This window comes from Pan troglodytes, chromosome 11 (genome assembly GCF_028858775.2).
Source record: "Pan troglodytes isolate AG18354 chromosome 11, NHGRI_mPanTro3-v2.0_pri, whole genome shotgun sequence".
NCBI lineage: Eukaryota > Metazoa > Chordata > Mammalia > Primates > Hominidae > Pan > Pan troglodytes.
The window spans coordinates 15,497,438-15,511,936 of record NC_072409.2 but is presented as its reverse complement, the minus strand read 5'-3'; the positions used below and the strand labels follow the sequence as shown (position 1 = coordinate 15,511,936).

Genomic DNA, 14,499 nt, shown 5'->3' with positions numbered 1-14,499 from the left:
GAGTAAGGGGGTGGGGGGGCGGGGACAGGGCGGCTTGGGAGGCCCAGGCGGCGGAGCCTCCGGGACGGCGAGCGGCGGGCGGCGGAGGAGGAGACGGCAGGTCGGGTAGGGCCGCGTTTCCCCTCCTCCTCCTCCCACCCTCCTACCTACCAACCCCAGGGGTATTTTCCGACGGCCCCTGCGGGGAGCCAAGCTGTCTTCTCATCCCGCGGGGTCGGGCCAGTGGAGCTGCTCTCAGCTCCCTCGACGGGCCGAGTTCTGAGGGGAGCCGTGATTGGGGGGAGGGGGAACTGCGACGGAGGGGAGAGGGCGCATGCGCAGGCTGGGCCGCTCTGGGAGCCCCTGCCCAAACCGGTTCCCCCTGTCTGGGTGGGTGCCGGTCTTCTGAGTCTTGCGTTTTTGGCCCTCCCTCTGGTCCGCCAGCAAAGCCGGTTTGTGTCTTGACTTTAATGTTTTATGCTTGGTCCTATTTGGGAATCCAGCCGCTCCCCCCCGCCTCAGTTTCTCCCCATTGCTCACTAGGCCTGTATCTGTGACTTAAGCTAGCCTGGGCCTCAGGCTGTCCTGGGCTGCGCCTAAATTTCAAAGACTTGCTAGTTTTCACTGTCGCTTTGCCATCTCAGGTTGGTCTTTCAGTCTCATTTCCCCGTCTGCAATTAAAGCGTTCTTGGCATCCCAGTCTTCTCATCTCCTTGAAGCAGCTACCCCAGTACCTCATCGCTGTGTCTTTTGATTATCCGCACCCTTAGGGTTTTACGTGTTGAGCCAAAGGATAACCTCAAGACTTCCAGGAGTTCGCTGTCCATTGCCTGGTAGTACTTTGGTCTCTACTCTTCTGCATCCAGACTGTTTATCATCTGCTCCTGCGTTTCACGCATCTGCATACCTTTGGTTACTCGAGAATTCTTTTTTGGAAACAAATGTCCTAGGAGACCGTGTTAAGTGATCATGCTGCTAGTGTTCCCGCTACTAGTGCTCCGTTAGTTTTAAATCATGTTCCAACATGAATTTGAGGTCTTTTGGCTTTCGTTGGCTTTTTATCAGGGAAAAAAACCTGTTAGGGACAGGGTTTCACAATTCCTTTTATATTTCCATTCACATGTATTTACAAACTTGTGCCTGGAGTAGTAAGTACACAGTAAGTGAGTTTCCAGCTGTTTTTGTTTCGGAAGCAAAAAACAAACAAACAAACAAACAAAAAAACAACAACGGAAGGTGAATGGAATTGTGTTTGTAACATTAAACTGATGTTTGAAAAGTAGTTGGGAAAAAAAGCTTAGGTACCAAGGAGGGCTCATCCAACTTTTTTTTAAACGAAGGACGTGTTGCCTTAGTTCAGGTTTGTATAAGGTGCTATTTAATATGTATTGAAGACTTAACTAGAGCTTACTTATGAAAACTGAAAATAGGGGCCGGGTGCGCTCACGCCTGTGATCCAGCATTTTAGGAGGTTGAGGCGGGTGGATCACAAGGTCAGGAGTTCGAGACCAGCCTGTCCAATATGGTGAAACCACGTCTCTACTGAAAATACAAAAATTAGACGGGCGTGGTGGCAGGCGCCTGTAGTCCCAGCTAATCGGGAGGCTGAGGCAACAGAATCGCTTGAACCCGGGAGGCAGAGGTTGCAGTGGGCCGATATTGTGCCATTGCACTCCAGCCTGAGCAACAGAGCGAGACTCCGTCTAAAAAAAAAACAAAAAAACAAAATAGGGAAGAGAAGTCTTTATAAATCTTCCTGTGTAGAGTTCACTTTGTATTAATAAAATTTCAATCCATGATTGATTTGTATGTATTGGTAACATTTAAAATTCATATGTAACTTTAATTCAAGATATTAACTCAGATTCATAATTAAAGTTGAAATATTAGTGGCGTGAGGTGATTCATGCTTGTAATCCCAACACTTTGGGAGTCTGAGGTGGGAGGACTACTTGAGTTGAGAAGTTAAAGACTGCAGTAAGCTATGATGGGTGCCACTGCACTCCAGCCTGGGTGACACAGCCAGTTCCCATCAAAAAATAAAAAAACAACAAAAAATCTGAGATATAGTCATGTTGTGGTGCACTTTCTTTCTTTCTTTCTTTTTTTTTTGAGACTGAGTTGTGCTCTTGTTGCCCAGGCTGGAGTGATCTTGGCTCACTGCAACCTCCGCCTCCTGGGTTCAAGGAAATGATTCTCCTGGCTCAGCCTGGGATTACAGGCGTGTGCCACCACGCCTAGCTAATTTTTTGTATTTTTAGTAGAGACGGGGTTTCATCATGTTGGCCAGGCTGGTCTTGAACTCCTGACCTCAGGTGATCCACCTGCCTCAGCCTCCCAAAGTGCAGGGATTACAGGCGTGAGCCACTGCGCCCGGCCACACTTTCTTTTAATTGAGTGTTATGATTCAGTTTACAGTTAACGCATTGACATTAATAGGTATATATTTGTTTGGAAAGTTAACCTATCAGCTATGTGCATTTTGGCATTTTTGGCATAGTATTTTGTTTGCAGTTTATAAGTGTTGTAGTAATGTAGTGGGAACAGAGACACCTGTTTCCTACCTTTTCTGCTGCATATTGAGAGAACTGTATTATGCACTTTATCTACATGAGGGGCATGGTTTTCCACACAATTTATTAACTGAACTTTGTAGCCCAGCTTCTTTTAAAGAAGTCTGTTGGCTGGGCGCGGTGGCTCACGCCTGTAATCCCAGCACTTTGGGAGGCCAAGGCAGGCGGATCACAAGGTCAGGAGATCGAGACCATCCTGGCTAACACGGTGAAACCCCGTCTCTACTAAAAATACAAAAAATTAGCCAGGCGTGGTGGCAGGTGCCTGTAGTCCCAGCTACTCGGGAGACTGAGGCAGGAGAATGGCGTGAACCCGGGAGGCAGAGCTTGCAGTGAGCCAAGATCGCACCACTGCACTCCAGCCTGGGCGACAGAGTGAGACTCCGTCTCAAAAAAAAAAAGAAGTTTTTGTTTTTTATTCAGTATATTTCCAGCTAAAGGAAAGCCTCCTTTGGAGGTCTCATTATTTCCCAGTAGTTTTAACAAGGAATCTTTGAATACAGGTTTCAGAAAATAGTTTAAATTGGTGCTACAGGTGAGTATCTTTGTAAAAACACTGGTTTGCTAAGGTTCTGACATAGGCTGCCCATAATGTTATCTTTGTAATTTCAATATAATCAGGTATCAGTAGACTTCTCAAGCATGTGGAATAAATGAATACAACACACTTTTTTTTTTTTTTTTTTTTTTTTTTTAAAGAGATAGGGTCTTGTTCTCTTTCCCAGGCTGGAGTGCAGTAGTGCTGTCGTAGCTCACCTCAACCTTGAACTTCTGGGCACCAGTGATCCTCCTGCTTCAGCCTCCCAAGTAGCTAGGACTGCAGGCACATGCGACCACACCCAGTGAATTTTGCTATTGTTTGTAGAGACTGGGTTTCACTATGTGGCCCAGGCTGTTACCAAACACCTGGCCTCAAGCAATCCTCCCACTCTGGCCTCCCAACGTGACAACACTCTTAAATAATCTTTGTTTGCTTCTTTTTTTTTTCTTTTTTTGAAACGGAGTCTCACTCTGTCGCCCAGGCTGGAGTGTGGCGGCACGATATCAGCTCACTGCATCCTCCCAGGCTGGAGTGCAGTGGCGTGATCTCGGCTCACTGCAACCTCCACCTTCCGGGTTTAAGAGGTTCTCCTGCCTCAGCTTCCCGAGTAGCTGGGACTACAGGCGCGCGCCACCACACCCAGATAATTTTTTTTTTTTTTATTTTTAGTAGAGACGGGTTTTCACTATGTTGGCCAGGCTGGTCTCGAACTCCTGACCTCAGGTAATCCACCTGCCTCGGCCTCCCAAAATGATAGGATTACAAGAGAAAGCCACCGCACCCGGCCTAAATAATCTTTCTTAGCAAGACTATACTTCAGGGATCGTTCCTATAGTTTGTTAAATAATGTTTCTTGGAGATAGAACTCAAATATTTAAGAAGTGCTCATTTAAGGTACGTAAAGCAGAATTTGGCATGACATTTTGGTGCTTTGTGTGTAGTTACCTTGTTTTACTGAGTTTACATAGTTAGATCCCAGTGAAAAAAAATTCGAGGCTCAGGACTTAATGCCCTTGGGTATGCCTGGAAAAACACCATGTATACATCATAGCTGTTGCTTTTTTTTTTTTTTTTTTTTAGCATAAACCGGTTACCTAGTCATCGCAACCACCCTCACCCCTCTGTTTTGTGTTGATCCTGAGATCATTATTCTTTAGAAACTTTGTAACAATATTGGATAGACGTTTAAGCTTACATTGTAACCATTCACGTTGACCCTAACAGCCTTGTTTCTCTTCATGTGCAGACTGACCAAATATGGAAGTGTGCAAGTCTTGAACACATTAGTTTATAGAATGTGGCCTGAAAGTTTCCCTCCTCTTTCCAAATCAACCATAATATTCTGAGGTACTCAGTGAGAATTTTTTGAAGATTGTTTTCTATCAGACTTTTCCCCCTAAATCCCTTTTTCTGATCACTATACAGTGAAATAAAGCCCTAAACCTACTTTTAAGCTCCTGCCTGACATTAAATAGTATGTATGTATTATCTTGGTTGTAAAGTATGAGAAATATATCTTCTTAATTGTGTACCTCTCCAAGAATTAATGCATAGTTGTTATGTATTTCCTGTTAAGGTTGCATCAGCATTTGTGTTATAAACTACTACTCCTTGGGTTCTGTAAGTCTTTGTGGAAATAAATTTTTCTCTGTACCTAAATCTGGCATTTCTGAAGGTACATTAGCAAGTGAGTTTCTGTGGTAACTTTAACATAATGTTACTAAGTCAAACTTTAACAACAATTTGACTGTTTTAAAACTTTCTCCCTTTTTCCCTTATTTATGCATTTTGGTAACTAACCAACAACCTATGGTTTATAATTTTGTTTTCCATTTTCTGAGGATGATCTTTTATCAGTTAAGGAAATGATATGCAGAATCCTTTGGGAATATATTTTATTTTTTAAGACTACTAAAGTGCAGTAGTGAGAACGGGGAAAAGAGTAGAACAAGGAGTTTGTTCTGTAACTGACTGAACAATCGAGATAACTCACTGTCTTTGGACCAGCTTTGGGAGTATATTTTAACTATCATGAAGGATAATACGAGATAGCATACTGGAAGGCACAGAAAACACATATCTTCTGCCAAACATTCATGGTTTGCCTACATGCATTCCCCTGAAAATCAAACAGGTCATAGAAAAGACAAATTATATTTCTGCATTTATCTTAGACTTTGATCATCTGTTGAATGATTTGCCTGCTTAGTTTTAAATTCATGTAGATTAAAGAGAAGTGAATAATGCATTTTAGATCTGAATGTAAACAGATGCATATTCTAAGTGGAATAGATTCATTTTCTTTATTGTAGATGAGAAGGAACTATATTGTCTAATTTCCTAAAAAGAGGAAAAGTCTTTGACTAACCCTGCGTTGCTTAAAAATACTCATATTTTTACATTTATTAAATGCTAATGTAAATTATACTGTAGAAATCTGAACAGTTTTTAAAATCTGTACTAGCAAGGTCAGGAATATAATCTGACCTTGTGAATGAGTAGTACATTAACATTAAGCTAACTTTCCCTGTGTTCCCAGGGATAGCTTCTATTGTGGACGTGGAATCCAAATAACAATTTAAATATTTAGTTTCACAGATATTGTGTTGAAATGGCATTAAGCCAGCATATGTAGAGTTCTGGAAAAAATTAAAGTGTGTTTCCTGAAATATCCATGGGAACATGAGAAAACCATTGGCAAGATTTTTTTCAGGTGTCAGCATTATCACACTCATAATTAACAGAGTTAAATGAACTCTGTTTTATGCACATTTCATCCCTACTTGTTACCTCTTGTACCTTTCATTAGAAGTATGAAGTATCAAGATATAGTGGGGAGAGTATGAACTTTGGGATGAGAAAGACATGGATATCCCAAGTCTCTGAGAAGGAGTGATTAAGTAGCTTATCCTCAGAAACTCCATTTTTAAACATGGAGCTACTTACGTCTACCTCATGGAACTGTAATGGAAAACACCTGATATCCCCCCTAAAGACCCTATAAAGTTATAATTATTTTGAAACTTACTTTTATTGAAGGATAAATGTGGTATACATACATTGAAATATTATTCAGCCTTAGGGAAATTGTGACACATGCTACAATATGAATAAACCTTGAAGACTTATACTAAATGAAATAAACCAGTTATAAAATGATAAATATTGTGTAATTCCACTGCTTATATGATACACCTAGAGTAGTCAATTTCTTAGAGATGGAAAGTAGAATAGTGGTTTTTGGAGGAGGAAGAGAATAGGGAATTAGTGTTAATGGGCACAGGGTTAAGAAAGGAAATGTTCCAAGGATAGATGATGGTGATGGTTGCATGACAATGTAAATGTATTTAATGACACAAAATTGTACACTTCCGTGGCTAAGATGGTAATGTTTGTGTTATTACTTAACCACAATGCAAAAAGATTACAACTTATAAAAAAGATTTTTTAAAGTTTTATTTTGTTTTACAATTTCCTGTATTTGTTTAATTCCGATATCTTTTTTAGTTAATGTAGAACTGAACTAAAAGTGATTTAATAGTTTAAAGAAGTGAATTGTCACAGTTATGGTAGGCTCAAATTTGCCTAAGCGTGAGTTTTAGATAAGCTAGTTTTTCTTGCCTTTAAGTGCAGGTAGGCCCAAGATGATTGTTTTGATTCTTTTGGTTTTGGTTTTGGTTTTTTAACCTAACCTGAAATTAATCAGAAAGCTTAAATTATTATGATTCTCTTAGCTCACTAAAATAATTCAAAGAAATAGCCTCAAAATTCAGAGTCAGAATGAAAACAAAGACATCTATTGTTTAGCAGTTAGTAGTGGTGGAAAGGAATTTATTTTTATAAAGAAGGGATGGTGTTCCATTGAGTTTTGTTTGATTTGTCCCACCCTTTCCAGGGATAGGCTGTGTGAAATTCATGTGAAAACCAGTGCAGTGAAACAAAGTTCAGAGCCAGGAAAACACACACACACACACACACACACACACACACACACACAAACTGAGACTAATGCAATGTGATTTTTTATAGCTTCTTTGTACCCTGCTTGTTTAATTTTAAAGAGCTACAAACCCACAGGAATTATCCTGCTACAGCATCTTTCAGACTTGATTCTTTTGTTGCATCCTGTCTTGTTCTTTTTCTAAACAGAGAGTAAACTCACCAGATTTGTGTTTTAGAAGGGTACAACTGGGAGCAGCATAGAGGATGGATTGGAATGGGGAGAGGATGGAGATAGGGACATCGAGAGGGAGAGAGATGCAATCCAGAAAAGAACAGAGACACCTAGATACTTGGGTTTGGATCAAGTTCCACAATTTTCTCTCTGAACTTAAGCGAGTTACTCAGCCTGCCCAAGCCTTAGTTTGTCTGTCATATGAACTTAATACCCATCTGGCAAGGTGTGAAGATTAGTAATAATGCAAGTAAAACTTGTTCGTACCATGTTGGGCATATAATTGACACTCAAGAAGTAATAAGTATTGTTTTCTCTTTTGATTTAGCAAGATGATTTAGTCATCTTGCTTAAGATTCCCTAAAGCTGTACCCATTTTTTCACTGGTTGAGCAACAAAAATGATGGGGATTGGGAGGGAAGTGGTTAGTGTTTGGTCCAAAGGGAACCCAAGGTATATTTTTTGTGACTGTGTTAACTGTTTTTTGGTCATGACAGTTGGGGATTTGATGAAGAGTCAGTCAGGTACACTCAAGGTTAGTTTTTTTTTTTTAAGTCTGTTCATTTTAGTCTTCATCCATGTCCACATCCCCAGTACATGCAGGTAGAGTAGCATGTTTGTCGTTTGTTTTCCTCATATTACTTAGACCCTACTAGTTAAACAGCCATGAAGTATATTCAACCAACCAAATTTATTGAACACTGCCCGTAAGTAAGGAAATGAAATTACTACGAGTAAAACATAAGACCCCTGTCCACAAGTAGTTTGGGGGACTCTTTGTGCCCATTATACTGCCAGCATTTGACGTGGTGGTTTATACTCAGTAATTGCTTCTGGAATGAATGGATTGATCAATATAGTGGAGTAGAAAAGAAGCGTTGGGCTAGGTGCGGTGGCTCACGCTTGTAATCCCAGCACTTGGGGAGGCTGAGGCAGGTGGATCATTTGAGGTCAGGAGTTTGAGACCAGCTTGGTCAACATGGTGAAACTTCATCTCTACTAAAAATACAAAAATTATGGCTGGCTGCGGTGGCTCACACCTGTAATCCCAGCACTTTGGGAGGCCTAGGTGGGTGGATTACCCGAGGTCAGGAGTTTGAGACCAGCCTGGCCAACATGGCGAAACCCCGTCTGTGCTAAAAATATAAAAATTAGCCAGGTGTGGTGGCGGGCACCTGTAATCCCGGCTACTTGGGAGCCTGAGGCAGGAAAATCGCTTGAACCCGGGAGGCGGAGGTTACAGTGAGCTGAGATCACGCCATTACACTCCAACCTGGGCAACAAGAGTGAAACTCCATCTCAAAAACAACAATAACAAAACAAAAACAAAAATTAGCTGGGCGTGGTGGTGCATGCCTGTAATCCCAGCTATTCAGGAGGCTAAGGCAGGAGAATCGCTTGAACTCTGGAGGCAGAGGTTGCAGTGAGCCAAGATCATACCACTGCATCCAGCCTGGGTGACAAGGCAAGACTCTGTCTCAGAAAAAAAAAAAAAAAGGAAAAAGAAAAAAAGTGTTGATATTATTTTACTGTGTGGTAAATGCTATAATTCTGTGATGAACTAAAAAACAAAAAGCCTGAGGAGCCCTAGAAGACAATAACACTGCAGAAGGGAAAGGGGGAGGTTGAATACTTGATTGTATCACTAGGTTGCTGTTGGTGGAGAAAGGCTGATTGGGGAAACAAAAACACATTCCCAGCTGAGCAAGCAACATATGAAAAGGCTTGAAAGCATTAAAATGCATGACATATTTGTGTATATAGTATGGTGTGACAGAAGAAGATAAGACTAGAATGGAAATTGGCTCCGGATTTTGAAGAACTAAATAATATAAGGATTTTGGATTTTATTGTATTTTCAGTCAGGAGCAATAAATAGTTTTGAGGAAAGGGGAGGTATGGGATATATGATCAGATCTAAGTTTTAGAAATTAACTTTGGGGGCTAAATAATCAATGACTAGGAAGAGTCTAGAATGAAAGACTTGTTATAGCCAGGTTGAAAGAGAATAAAATACAAGTCAATGACATGAGGGATAGTGAAGAAGGAATATATTTGGGATATGTTTTAGAACTAAAATCCATTATTCCAAGGGAGGGTAAGAAAAGGAGGAGTCAAGATTTGTTTTGGTTTGGTGTCTTGTGCTTTTTTTTCTTTTTCTTTTTCTTTTTCTTTCTTTCTTTGTTTTTTTTTTTTTTTTTTTTTTTTTTTGATGTTGTTTTGAATCTGTGGCTGTTAACCAGGACAGAGAATCTAGAAAGAAGAATCTGCTGACGCGTGGGGATTAAATGGTTTAGTTTTGCAAGGAATTGGTTTTGAGATGACCATAGGACGCATATAGTAGAGCCCTGCTGTGTATTCTCATAACACCCTTTACACACCTCTGTTATAACAAGCACTATATTATAATTACCTGTTTACTAGTCTGTTTTCTCTACCACTGTAAGCCTGTCAAAGGTAAGGAGTGTCTTTTATTCCTCACCATAATTCTATACCTGGTGTCTGGCACATATCAGACTCTGCTACTGAATAGAAGAAAAAGAAAATATAACACAAATACCCATGTGGAATTCAAGAGAAAAGACAGTGCTAGTGTTATCAGCATACAATAGAAAGCTGTAACCATGTTAGCTAATGAGATAGCCAGTGAAAAGAAGGAGGATGATGTGATTTTAAAAATAGAAGAAAAGGAACCTAAATCGGAACTAAGAAAAGATAGTGGTAGAAAATGGATGCGAAAGGATAAGAGTTTCACAGTAAGAAAATGGCCAGCATTTTCATTTACTTCAGCAGGTGGAAGTAAGAAATAATTCTTTGGGTTGTGAAATTTTGTAGTATTGATGGTTTTTAAGGGGTTCAGTGAAAGTGAGAAGTAACGGGGTGGTATTTTTGAGAGGGACTGTTTAGAACAGTGGGGAGTTCCATTGAAGTGGTAGAGGTGGAGGCATTAATACTACTCTTTCAAGAAGAAAATCTCAAGAAAACCAAAGAAATAAAGGTTAACCAAGCTTTGGATGAGGCACTAGCACATTTTGTCTCAAGCATGTCAGGTTCAATTATTAGTATCACCCACACCTCTTATTAAGCTAGGTAGGTCACTTACTGGGAGGTGGTTTTGCCTCTGCTAATTGCACATGAGCAAATCCATGCCACTGCATGTCACTGTTACTTCTCAGATGTTAGTTAACTAGAAACAATACAAATATCTGATAGTACTCTGTCTCAAAAAAAAAAAAAGTTGAAGTTTTTAAAAAAGTAAACACTGATTGTTCAAGAACCGACTGCCTTTGAAGGACTCTTAAAAGAGGTTTTATCATGGCCAGTTCTTTCCATTTCACTCTGTTAACTACAGTGCTTAAGAGGAGATTGAGAATGAATGTGAATTTTTTTTTTTTTTTTTTTTTTTTTTTTTTTGAGACGGGGTCTCACTCTGTCACTTAGGCTGGAGCGCAGTGGCTCCATCATAGTTCACTGCAGCCTAGAACCCCTGGACTCAAGCAGTCCTCTGGCTCAGCTTCCCAAGTAGCTGGCACTACAGGCACACACCACCACACTTGACTAATTTTTAAATATCTTATTTTAGAGATGGGATCTAACTATATTGCCCAGGCTGGTCTTGAAATCTTGGCCTTAAACGACCCTCCCACCTCAGCCTCTCAAGTTTTTGGGATAATAGGCATGAGCCACTGCTCCTGGCTAATTGTGAATCTTTATTTAGCAATATGGAGATGCATTTTATGCTGGGGTACATAATTGAGCATAGAATTGGCACTTACTGCACAGAGCAGTGACTGTAGGCAAAAAGTTCATGGAGTTTTGGTATACGGGACTAATTTGCAATAAAAATCTGTAGTGATCTTTAATGTCTTTGTAAGAATAAAAGTAGTGAAAGAGTAGCTATAATGAAAATAAAGCATAATTGAACTTTTAGGTGTGATGGAAGAGGCTGTATAAGTGAACATAATTGTCTGTCACATCAAGTGACTTGACTTTTTTAAAAGAGAGGTAAGGCTGGGTACGGCAGTTTATGCCTGTAATCCCAGCACTTTGGGTGGCTGAGAATTTTTTTTTAATTTTTTATTTTTTTATTTTTATTTTTTGAGACAGAGTCTCACTCTGTCGCCCAGGCTGGAGTGCAGTGGCGCGATATTGGCTCACTGCAAGCTCTGCCTCCTGGGTTCATGCCATTCTTCTGCCTCAGCCTCCCGAGTAGCTGGGACTACAGGCGCCTGCCCCCATGCCTGGCTAATTTTTTTTTCTGTTTTGTATTTTGAGTAGAGACGGGGTTTCACCGTGTTAGCCAGGATGGTCTTGATCTCCTGATCTCGTGATCTGCCCGCCTCGGCCTCCCAAAGTGCTGGGATTACAGATGTGAGTCACTGTGCCTGGCTGATAAATTTTTTTAAAAAATTACCTGGGCGTGGTGGCACACACTTGTGGTCCTAGCTACTCAGGAGGTGGAGGTAGGAGGATCACCTGAGCCCGGGAGTTTGAGGCTGCAGTGAGCTAGGATCACACTACCACATTCCAGCCTGGGCGACAGAGCAAGACCCTGTCTCAAAAGTAAAAGCATCCTTGAACTTGCATCCACCAACCTGCCCTGTTGGTAATTGGACTTGTTATAAGGATCTAGGCTCATCACTTCTATAAAAGGAGGAGACAAACTGTGAGTGCTTACCTACCAAATACCAGGCTATTCATATGTATCTTATTTCAAATGGATAATAATCCTTATTCTATCTGTTTTACAGAATTGTTAGGATGATAAAATGAGATACAAATGTGTACATTTTATTCCTTTCTGTGATACATAAAGGATGTTTATTCAAAGTACTATTTTGCTTTTATTTAGATATTAACAACTTAGAATGTGAAATGAGGAAATTAATTTATTTTTTTTTCCCTCAGTAATGTGTTTCCCGACTAACAATCAAATTAACTCATACAGGCACTGTAGACATAAGCCAAGAAGTAGAGATAGTATAAGTATTTTAATTTGGATTACTTAAATCAGTTAATAACTGTTAAATTTTTTTGAATTTGAAATTAGTTTTTGAAAAGCTGTAACTATTGGGTGCTTATAATGTTCTTTGTGTATTGTTAAATGTTTTATGTATAGTCCTTAGTAATTTATACAGTAGCTCTATGAGATTGATAGTATAACATTACCTCTATGGAAACTGAGGCTCAGTGTGACAAGCTCATACTATTAGTAGTAGAACCAGTATCTTTTTTTTTTTTGAGACAGAGTCTTGCTCTGTTGCCAGGCTGGAGTGCAATGGCACAATCTCGGCTCACTGCAAGCTCTGCCTCCCGGGTTCAAGCAATTCTCTTGCCTCAGCCTCCCGAGTAGCTGGGACTACAGGCGTGCGCCACCATGCCCAGCTAATTTTTATATTTTAGTAGAGACGAGGTTTCACTGTGTTGGCCAGGATGGTCTCGATCTCTTGACCTCGTGATCCACCCGCCTTGACCTCCCAAAGTGCTGGGATTATAGGCGTGAGCCACTGCGCCCGCCCGGAACCAGTATTTTAACTTAGGTTTTTCTTAACTCCTAATTGTGTGCTTCAGCATCACAAATATGACCTCTGTTCTTTTTGTCAATTTATAAAAGGTGGCCTTACTTTTTCCTTGGGTGGCTCTTGCTCCTTTCCATCTTTATTTGCTATTTATCCTACTTCTTTAACAAATAGTTGAGCACCTGCTATGTGCCAGGCATTATTACAGGTGCTAGGGGTCCAACACTTAATCAGACATAAAAAAGCCTGCCTTCATGAACCTTAGGTTCTAGTTTACATTATACTTAAATTACCAAAATATATGTCAAGCAGTTATAGGTTCTGTGGAGAAGCAGGGTGGCAGTGCAGGGCGTTGGAGGGAGGAATTTTGGTACTTTATTGTCAATGGGAATTAGAATTAAAGTCTGAAGGATGAAGAATTAGAGTAAGGGACTTTTTATGGTAACTGATGTAAGTAGGGATTAAAAAGAAATCCCTTATGGTCTTGAGACAGAGGTTGTGAATCTCTAGAATTTGCCAGAAGTGCAGCAAGTTCTGGGGTACCTCTTCATTGTGGAGGCCAGGGAATGGGTGGTTTTATCTATGTTTGTGGAGCTGGTGGACTACTCCCTCTTCACTTCTGTCCATGGAGGCCAGAGAAAAGGAATCTTATTGTATAATTTTTCCTTTACTACTTAGTGTTTTGATAAACCTCATTCCTGCTGAGTGATTCAGTTACTTTCAGTTGCCAAAACAAATAATAAAGTATTTTATAAAGTGTATTTCCCTATCACCTTCTCAAAGAAAGTAGGTGGAACTTTGAGCTTGCCAAATCTTCTCAGTTCCTTAGTGTAATTACCAAAGTACATTGTTTTTGAGTCCAGAGTAGTAGTATACAAAGTTGTTAGTGTCTGAGACCAGAGCTTTAGACCACTTTCCCAGGCCCTCTGCCATCCAACTGGTAATCACATTATAAAAGATGGATAAAAGACTTAATTGATTGAGCATGAAAACTTCTCTTGAAGTACAAATTCTAAAAAAAAGATAAAGACTCCTTTACCCAATACTGAGTGTTTTGGGACAAGGCCCAAATTTGTGGCATTAGAAAAGCTTCATAATCGAGTGGTATAGCCTTTTGGAGTCAGATAACTGGGTTTAATTTTTGACTTTGACTCTAACCACATTACATCGAACAAGTTACACCATCTCTCTAAGACTTAATTTCCTCATTTTTGAAATAGAGATGTGACAATTAAATTAAAAGGCACTCACCGTTAAATTGTAAAACAACATAATAGATGCTGTAGAAAAATCAAATGTAAAATGCTGTAGGAACAGATATAAGGGAAACAGTTCTTTGGATTCTGGGGTGAGAACGGGCAAGTGGACTGAGAAGACTACTAAGAGAGGGAGATTTTTACATCATGAGTAATGAGTTGGAGTTGACCAAGTACAAAAGTGAGGAAACCACTTCAGGAAGAGAATCCTGTGAGGGCAAATATCTAAAGGAATAAAGTGTATTTCCTTAGCAAAGGTCTAAGTTAGTCCTTCTCCCAACATGTTCCCATAATTTTCTTTACCCTAAATCAGTACTTATTAGGTACGATTTGCTTCTGTTCTCTACTAAACTATAAACTTTGGGGCAAGGTTCTATTTTCTTTTGTTTATCATAGCTTACTCTTTGTACATTAACTACTCAATAAGTGTTCAATGAATGGATTAAGTGAATCATTT

The 14,499-nt window shown here is 40.1% G+C and overlaps 1 protein-coding gene across 11 annotated transcripts in view; it reads left to right on the top strand.

Annotated features, from left to right (window-relative positions):
- Positions 1-14,499, top strand: part of RABGAP1 (RAB GTPase activating protein 1) — a 165,839-nt gene continuing 151,340 nt past the window's right edge. For 2 of the 11 annotated variants that reach the window (XM_063788342.1, XM_016961614.4), the window contains exon 1: positions 17-105. The gene's annotated coding sequence lies outside the window, so the exon portion shown is untranslated. Of the gene's footprint in view, positions 106-4,339; positions 4,441-14,499 lie in introns of those variants that run through there. The other 9 variants (XM_063788346.1, XM_063788348.1, XM_009457251.4 and 6 more) reach the window with 8 other exon arrangements.